This window comes from Portunus trituberculatus, chromosome 21 (genome assembly GCF_017591435.1).
Source record: "Portunus trituberculatus isolate SZX2019 chromosome 21, ASM1759143v1, whole genome shotgun sequence".
In the NCBI taxonomy this organism is placed as follows: Eukaryota; Metazoa; Arthropoda; class Malacostraca; order Decapoda; family Portunidae; genus Portunus; species Portunus trituberculatus.
Window position 1 is genome coordinate 6,884,985 of NC_059275.1, and position 10,000 is coordinate 6,894,984.

At 42.1% G+C, this 10,000-nt stretch overlaps 1 protein-coding gene across 2 annotated transcripts in view; it reads left to right on the forward strand.

The window, feature by feature from the left end:
• LOC123507108 (homeobox protein aristaless-like) overlaps window positions 1–10,000 on the forward strand; it is a 148,385-nt gene that overhangs the window by 101,938 nt on the left and 36,447 nt on the right. The gene's annotated exons all lie outside the window — the stretch shown is intronic.

Consider the following 10,000-nt stretch of genomic DNA (forward strand, 5'->3'; position numbering starts at 1 on the left):
AAATAATAAATGAAAAATGTATAAATAACCTTGACAGATAAAACCAGCAGAGCACACAAAATAAAACAAGAAAAATGTGCAAGAATAAAATCTATTAACATTCATGACAGGAAATTGGTCAAAAGAGACACGAGAGAGAGAAAAAAAAAGCAAATAGATAAAAATACTAAAGTCAAAGTGTGAGAGAGAGAGAGAGAGAGAGAGAGAGAGAGAGAGAGAGAGAGAGAGAGAGAGAGAGAGAGAAGAGCAAGAGATAAAGAAATTAAACAAGGTCTTCATCTCATCCACTGCTGCAGGAAATGAGAGGGAGAGCAAAATTATAGTTAAAAATGTGACGCTGTAGTATTTGAGTGGAGGTAATTGGAAGTGTGTCAAAGTGAAGATTGAACTGAAGGCGAGCAGGGCTGGGACTGTATGTGGCCAGAGGTGCTTCTTGATGCTACTCTAATGACACCAATATGCACGTCAGAGAGAGAGAGAGAGAGAGAGAGAGAGAGAGAGAGAGAGAGAGAGAGAGAGAGAGAGAGAGAGAGAGAGAGTTAAAACATCTATTACGCAGCGAGAGATCTCGATGATAACTGGTAAATAAACACTATCCACACTGAAGGAAGACAATACATTCAAAACACTTGAGGTTCATGCAGCCATCCCGCGTCGCCCTGAGCGCCACCAGAAGCCTCAAATGAAGACAACGCAGGCAGGAAAGAATCACAAGCACATTATTTCCTCGTCGCCTCCATTCCCCTGAACCGCCGCACCCTGCCACATGATTTATGAGGCTTCGGAAGATGGAATCAGGCGAGGTTAATATCACCGTGTCAGCGCAATACGTCACATAATGCCATTTGTTTTGCTTGCGTCCCAGTCTTCGCTCACGCACGCCGTCGCCGCCTCGCCGCCGCCCCCGTCGCCGTCGCTTCTTCGTGACTGAATTGGGGAAAATAATAGCCTCTTTCATTAGTGAGACATAAAGATACATGTTGAGGAATATTTTACACGTGGAATATAACTCGTTGCGGTAAATTAAGTGGGCAGTCACATGCTATGCGTCGGGCAGGTGGGGAGGGCGGCCGGCTCCTCCCAGTAGGCGGGACCTGGGTGACGTCCAAAGATGGCGGTCCTGCAGGAGGCGGAGTTTGAGTGCAGGAGTCAAGACGCGTTCTTTTCTTATCTATAATAGCTCTTATTGATCCATGCGTGCAGTGAGGAGCGCGCCTAACGCTCACACACTCAATAAATCGTTGATATCAAAGAGTAAACAGCACCAGGACCGCATTACTCAAGGGGTTCATAAGAAAACGGGAGGAAAAATGAGGTCCCGCTGGTATGGCATCACGCGGGAGGAACAGTTAGCTGGGAGATTGAGTTTCAAGTTATCAGTTGATTTTATACGGCGGTGAATTGTGTATGTAAGGAGGTTATCGGTGATTTAATGGGTTGTTTGCGAACATGCAACAACAAACACGCGTCGCGGGGGAGGGAGGGAAGTGACATGTCAGTTACCGGGAGGAAGGGAAGGGATGGAGGTGAGGAGGATCGGAGGAGGGCTGTAAGTCTTGGCCGCGGCTGTCGGAGGCGCATGCGTGGCGACAAATTTACCTCTGCGGGAATACTGTTACCTCCTCCAGCTGTCGTATTTCAGGATAATGAAGAGGGTGGATGCCAGTCTAGGTACGGGGAGGCGGGGGTGGAGGGACAGGCTGATGGCGGGTGGCGGTGGGGCGCCTCAGCCAGCCCGAAGTCGACGCTAGCCATTACAGTAGATAATCGCTTCAATCTTGGTGGGATGATAGATAATTTGTCTATCCCCGTCATGCTGTCACTTCACAATACATTATTATTAATTTCCCACCAAGACCAGGAGCTAAAAACGCACGTTTGAAAGAAACAGCGCGCTAAGAAGAGGAGGAAAGGAGAGCACAAAGAGGACTTGTGTGGACGTGTGGGCTGTGTATTACTTGTCGTCTTGCCCTCCGCCGCCACCGCCACACTACCACCGTCACCACCACCGCCGCCGCCTCCAGCCACCCCATCACACATCCGCTCACCCTCACCATGTAATTTGCACTTTATTCAGCGGCTCCCAGCGAGGTGAGGACGCGGTGAACGAGGCGATCCACGCACTTAGCCGCTAACTTATCAGCTGTTCGGTGCTCGCCGCGTCCTGGAGGAAGAGGAAGTGCGTGTCCCCGGCGGCGACCCCTTCAGTGCCCGCCGTGCCAGGGAAGGGAGCCTGTATTTGTGGGGCGTCTCAGTCTTCATTAAAGGATTGTTCATGCGTGTTTTTTTTTTTTTTCCTTATAAATCATGTGGTGTTATTGTCCGTGTTATTAGTGTGTGTTACATTGTCATTGTTTTATTATTGTTTTTTGTTACTGTTATTACTGTTACATTTAGTGTTTTATTATCAATATTATCATTATTATTATTTATTATTATTATTATTATTATTACTATTATCATCATCATTATTATTATTGCTATCATTATTATTGCTATTATCGCATCACTATCACCATCACCACCATCACCATTATTATGAACATCACTATCAATCACCGAGTATCAATACCATCATCATCACCAGGCTCTACAAACAGGCTGACTTGCAAGCCGTACCAAACCACGATAAGTTTCATCATAAAACCTTAATAATGAAGAGCACCTGTTCCCAGACACACACACACACACACACACACACACACACACACACACGAGTCTCTATACTTAGTGTCACACATTTTTGGGCGCCAGTATAATTAGGCATCTGGGTGAAGGCGCCTCGATACACATTTCCAAGTCTATGAAAGAAAGATACGATTAGATTTAATAACAAAAACAAAGTTATACACTTCACTACTTATGACGTAACGAGGCGCCCAAACTAGTATAATTTTGGCCAATACATAATTTCCAAACTTGTAATCTTTCTCGCTTTGTTTGGACAACACAAGCCTGTTCCCGGAACCTTCTCCCAGAGGACTATACTGAGGAGAACAGGACTGGGAAATGTTGACGATAGTAGTAGTAGTAGTAGTAGTAGTAGTAGTAGTAGTAGTAGTAGTAGTAGTAGTAGTAGTAGTAGTAGTAGTAGTAGTAGTAGTAGTAGTAGTAGTAGTAGTAGTAGTAGTAGTAGTAGTAGTAGTAGTAGTAGTAGTAGTAGTAGTAGTAGTAGTAGTAGTAGTAGTAGTAGTAGTAGCAGTAGCAGTAGTAGTAGTAGTAGTAGTAGTAATAGACTTTAATCACTAACTTGAACTATTAATATACCCTGCAAGTTAGCCCGACACACAAGCATGCACCGCCACATACCGTCACACAGGCATGCAGGCACCACATACCAGCGACCTACACACTCTACTTCAAACTGAGAAAATGAGTAAGGGTGTGGTAAGAAAATCAGATTCGCCTGTCATTAAAGCTACTTCCCAAAGGCTTCACGTGCACCGGGCAGGGCTATGTATTGACACACACACACACACACACACACACACACACACACACACACACACACACACACACACACACACACACGCTAGGTTCAGTGAGTCTTAAATTCGTAAGTAAAAAAAAAAAAAAAAAGTAAAAGCTACAAAAAATGAAGGTAATCAATGCATATAAATAAAATGAGGTTGTGACAGACTAGCGATAAGATTTCTTGGTTATCTAACTAAATCAATAAATAAAAAAAAAAAAAACGTAATAAGGAAAAAACAGAACAATATCGTCAAAAGTATAAAAAAAATAAACACTTCTGCTTTTAATAATCAACTAAAATCGATCAAACTGATAGTGATATATAGCGAATAAGGAAAACAGCAACAAAAACTACACTAAACAACTTACAAATCAGGAAAAACACAATTAACTAAACATTAAATAAAGTAGAAACACCAATAATTATACACCAAACACTCCATCAACTATACAAACACATTCTATATTAACTTCTTCAATACTGGGACACATTTTTACTTAAAGATTTGTGTACGATGAGACCATTTTATTAACATTAAAAAAAGTTTATGGAGTTCACTATTTTAATCCCCCACATGAGTTTCTGAAACTGTATAAAATCACCAAATACTAAAGCAAAATGAATATAGAAAGGCGTTATGATACAGGAGTTAATAAAAAAGAAAAAAAAATCACATCTTCCACTAAGATTTCGAATTTTGCCAAAGCTCAAAACCTACAATGTTGAATTTGACGCACACTTTCTCTGCGCGACTGACTCACGTTCTGGGAAATCAATGGAGGCCAGAATGCGTGAGTAAACGGTATACTTATTCATATTCTTCCCGTTCCTCTGTGTCAAAACGCACGGCACGCACCTCGTCTGTGTGAAGGGAAGGGAATTCACAAGTACACAATAGAAGTAGTAACAATAGTGTTTACGTTGTAGTGGTGGTGGCAACGGTGGCTCTGGTAGTAGTAGTAGTAGTAGTAGTAGTAGTAGTAGTAGTAGTAGTAGTAGTAGTAGTAGTAGTAGTAGTAGTAGTATAGCAGGAATAAAAATAAATCTTTAAAAATAATTAAGGAATTTTAACATATATTTCCCAAACTTGCAACACACACACACACACACACACACACACACACACACACACACACACACACACACACACACACACACCAGGTAACCAAGACGTGGTGGTGAACAGCCACGTATGACACCACTCACTCGCCTTAACCAGCATTATCCTCCCATTACCCTCCATTACCTTGTTATCTGTTCATTATTATTTCAACAGCTACCAAGGACCGGCTACATAATGGCAACTCCCTCCCTCTCTCCTCTCCTCTCCTTCCCTCACTCCCTCACCCCCGCCCACCATCATCACCCTCCATCCTTCCCTCTCTCCATCCCTCCTCCTCTGTCTGTCCTCCCGTCGCCCCTCCCGCCTCCCTCCCCCTAAGGCAATGTTATTACAGGCGATTTTCCATTATCTTCACGTCAAGAATTGCACGTGTTTTATTACGGTAAATGACCAATCCCTGGGGACGCTTTTGTCCGGCGAGCGAGACAATTGGTTGATATTTTACATTCTAACACGTTGCCTTCGTCCGTCCGTCCGTCCGTCGACAAAAGTTGACGCTGTGAACTGAAGCGTATAAATAACCTTAGTTTTACCTGTCCGGCGCACCTGAACATCTTGCTAAGTGGAGGTTTAATGAATCGACCATCCATTCAAGGCAATATCTGCTGCTTCCTCTTATTGGAAACGTTGTGAAGTCACGTTGCGATGATGATGATGTTAATGTGATGCGGTAAGGGCTGAAATGTGAAGGGGTGACGGCGGAGGTGAAGTGCTGATGAGGGAGTGAAAAGGGAAAGGTGGAAAGGCATGGAGTAAGCGGAATGAGGCAGCGTGGTTGGGTGTGGAATGAACGTTTAAAGTAAAATGAAAGAGGAAGAGAGCTGAGTACAAGAGTAATGGGAGTGTTTCGTAGAAGGAAGAGAAGTAGAGTAACAGAGGTAAATGAGGTCGATGTGATCTTAGATACAAAGTGATGAAGAGAGGGACAGTTCTTTGTATAGATAGATAATTACAGGTAGTAAATCAATAAATGGTTTAGTGGTAGTAATAGGTGATGTGTAGTGGAGTAACAAGGATAAATGAGCATGATATGGTGTAGATACGGAGGGATGAAAATGGGGAGATCTTTGTATAGGTAGATAATTACAGGTAGTACGTAAATCAAACGAATAAATTTTTTTTTTTTTTTTTTTTTTTTGCTTACATAAGAAGGGTTCTGGCCTAGAAAATAGCAGAAAGAAAAGGCAAACTCAGAAAATAGCCAAATAAATTATCACAAAGTTGAAATATAAGGATCTTGATACTTCCTTCTTGACTGACTGACTGACTGACTGACTGACTGACTGACTGAATGAATGAATGAATGATTGATCTAATGTGTCACAACACCACACAGAGCTTCAAAGAAAACTTGGCGGATTGGACAGGTGATAGGATACATGTTATACAATACTCAAAGAGGAGAGACACGACGGAAGAAAAAGAGAGAGAGAGAAAAATGTATATTGTAGCCAAAGTTAACAAGCTGCCACACCAGATTAATCACAAGTCAAGGTTAAACAAATAAAGTTCACGAAATAAACTTCTATACCTGGACAAACTTCTGTACATAAGAGACAGCGTGAGTGAGATTATGAGCCGTGATTCAAGGCAGACTTCGTGAGTAATCTTCGTCTGACGGGAAAATTGATATATACGTTTGTGCTTAGATTATTTCTTTCATGTTGCTTACGCTCTACTTTCCTCGAGGCAAAAATAGGAGTACGTGTTGTGAGACTGACTGTACGTGTGTCTTCCTTTTCGCATTGGTGTCTTAAATTGTTTTCTTTTCATTATCATTTTGCGTGAGCTATAACAAAGTACACATGATTAGCTGCATTAAAGGAACTCCACGCCATTTTCATTATAAGTATTATTTTTGTATGATTTACAAGTACGTATGGTCAACAGTGAATCTAACTATCTATCTATCTATCTATCTCTTTCTATCTATAATTATATTTTTGTATGATTTACAGTACTTATGGTCAACAGAGCATCTTTCTATCTATCTTTCTATTTCTCTATCTATCTACCTATTTATAATTATAATTTTTGTATGATTTACAGTACTTATGGAACAGACAATTTGTTTATCTATTTACCTATCTACCTGCCTCCTACCTATCTATTTATCTATCTCTGGGTGTGGGTAGAGAGAGAGAGAGAGAGAGAGAGAGAGAGAGAGAGAGAGAGAGAGAGAGAGAGAGAGAGAGAGAGAGAGAGAGAGAGAGAGAGAGAGAGAGAGAGAGAGAGAGAGAGAGAGAGAGAGAGAGTATAAATCAACTAATGAATACTGGTGTCTGAGTTTTCCATTACAGAGATCAATCATGAAGTCAATGTTATAATTAAAGAAATAAATTACCCTTGAATTCATTCGCAGAGATTAATGAAGGCAGCGTCTGGAAAACAATTAATGCATTTTTCTCATTGCGTAAAAGAAAAATAGAGAAAAATAATGGGCGAATAAAATGTGATAATCTATTCCATCTTTACAATTACACGTTAATCCAGCAAGTAACGATGAAACACACACACACACACACACACACACACACACACACACACACACACACACACACACACACACACACACACACACACACACACACTACAGGTAACAAAAAAAAAAAAAAACCTAAACACCCCCTCACAGGAACTCACATCCACCTACGTTTTCTGTTGGGAGTAATTACCAAAGCAAGCAGGGACGGAAGGAAGGACGGGAGGAAAAAAAACAGAAAAAAATATGGGAAATGACTCAACCATTAACATTCTGGACTAAACAGGGGCTCTGTAATAACCGGCCAAAACACAACACTGATTGCCTCAACACAGAGATAACAGCTCGGCTAGGTAGCTGACATAAATCACACCTGCAAAGCTCCACGCACAGGTATATTATGTCGTAATTCTAATTGGTGTATGATTTTCCAGTATGTTTGTTAATCCTTCTCCGTGGCATTCATTTAAGCTAAAATTAGTCCTGGTATATTGTCTCGTAAATTTTCGCCCAAAGGAAGAAGCAGCCATTACATCGTAACTTGGTTGGGCTTACGAGTATGTGCGTTCCTGTTTTTCCCGCTAAATTTACGACGCACTTTCCTCTTTCTTCTTCTTCTTCATCTGGTTCTTCTTCTTCATTGTAGTGACTTTCCTTCTCCCTTACTCTTCATCTTTCTCTCTTTTTCTCCCTTATCCTCATTCTGGCTTCCTCTTACATTTTTTTTTTCATTGTCCTTCAAATTTTATGCTGCTTCTGTTCATTTTCAGTCTCTTTATGTTTCTTTTTCCCGTCACTTTCTGGCTATCTTTGTTACATGTATTTCTATGCTCTATTTTTTCCTTGTATTTTTTGTTTGCTAGTTTTCTCTTCTCTCAGTAAATGCATCCTTGCTTTTAGAAATTACATGTGATTTATTTTATATTTCCGGTGCTTAGTGTTCTTAGCTTTTGCAATCCTTAATCTCTCTCTCTCTCTCTCTCTCTCTCTCTCTCTCTCTCTCTCTCTCTCTCTCTCAGTCACTATTATCTCTAAAGGCAAACTGGTGTGAATATGCAGGTTTCCCTTACTAGAGGAGGCATTAACCTCAACCTCTTACTAAGGATGGCAGCCACACCGCCTCACCTGGCCGCTAAACGCTACCCGAAGCCTATCACTTGTAGCTGCTCAGGTGTGTGTGTGTAATAATAATAATAAACGGTTTATTAATTAGGCAATGTAAAAATACACTGAAAATGTACAGTGTGGGACATTACCACAATGAACTAAAAATGCTTAACCTAACTATGGATAAACTTAACCTAGAAATTCACTTATTTATTTAAAGCTCGCACAATAGTGGGCACCGCGCTGAGTCGGTACCGATCCGTGTAGGTGTGTTTCATCTAACAAGTAAACTAAATAAGTGTTTATCATGCAAAAGATACTAGTAGATGCATTGCCACACTCAAGTAGTACGTACATTCAGACTGTGATTACTTAGTTTTATCTGTGAACGGAATTTGTGTTGAGATAAGTTTAACTGTGTGTGTGTGTGTGTGTGTGTGTGTGTGTGTGTGTGTGTGTGTGTGTGTGTGTGTGTGTGTGTGTGTGTGTGTGTGTGTGTGTATACCATTACTAACATCACCATCATTATCAATATCGTTTTCATTACTGCTGTTACGATTATATGCCATTAAAACCATCACTTTTATCAGTGCCGAGTGCAGCTGCGATGAGAGTTATGTCGTTCGGCTATACACAATAGTCGTGCTCGAAATTTTCACCGGGAGCCATTTAGTGGAAGTAGCGCTAGTTTCGTTGCCTAACCCAAGAGGAGCCCCATTTCATGCATATAAACGCCTTCTTGCTCTCACTGTCATTATATATGGGAAACACACACACACACACACACACACACACACACACACACACACACACACACACACACACACACAAAATACACATGCTAGTGAACGTGTTAGTCATACTATCATCACTGCGATCTTGCTGAAACGTGAGGGCGCCGTGCATACCTGCCAGATGTCACCTAATCACCTGGAAATTACACGACCCCCGCCAGATTGCAGTGTCGGCCGGCCTGATGACGGGGATTCGAGAGGAAGTGTTTTGTCGCGCGGTGAAAATGGTCGCTAGCGGACTCTTGCATTACCGCGGCTCGGGTGCGGTTTTTCTGTCGTGTTCTTGTGTTCTTGAGGAGATGGAAGCACCAGCGTCGTTTCTTGCCACCGTGAACGCTCCTGGGATCAAGCGACGCGCAAAACATTAATGCTAGCAAGTGGAGGTCACCGTCTCAGCAAGGATACAAGGATGCAACGCAGACAAAGGTAATTATCCGACTTTTTTCATACTGAGAATCAAGCGACGCACAAAACCTCTGCATTTAGCGAGGTGATTCACAACCACGCTAAAGAACAAGACGCGAAAAAAGGGCGTAATAATCTTATTTACTTTTCCTGTTTTCCTCACCGCAGACTTTGAGAAACGAACACACACGAGAAAATATTACGAGAAGGGGACGGCAATAAATGTAGATCACGTCCTGTATGAAATATTCGTCGCTGCAAGAGTTCTGGAGCGTCGAGACATGAAAATAAGAATACAGAGTGGCGTGCTAAGACGAGACGACGAGACGAAATGCTAGACAGGCGAGGCACACGAAGGAGATGAGCAAGAATTATTGCCTCCCGGCCCTCGACGCTTTTACGGCCATCGTGCGCTGCTCTGGGGATGGTGAGCTCGTTGTCGCATTAATGCCGCGTGTAATGGAGGCTTGCGGACCAGCGCGGCTTGTCGCTTGCGGTGAACTCGGTTAGAGAGAGAGAGAGAGAGAGAGAGAGAGAGAGAGAGAGAGAGAGAGTAGAGGGGGGTGGGGGGAGGCTAGGGAGATAATAATAAAACTCACACTACTTGTTATGGA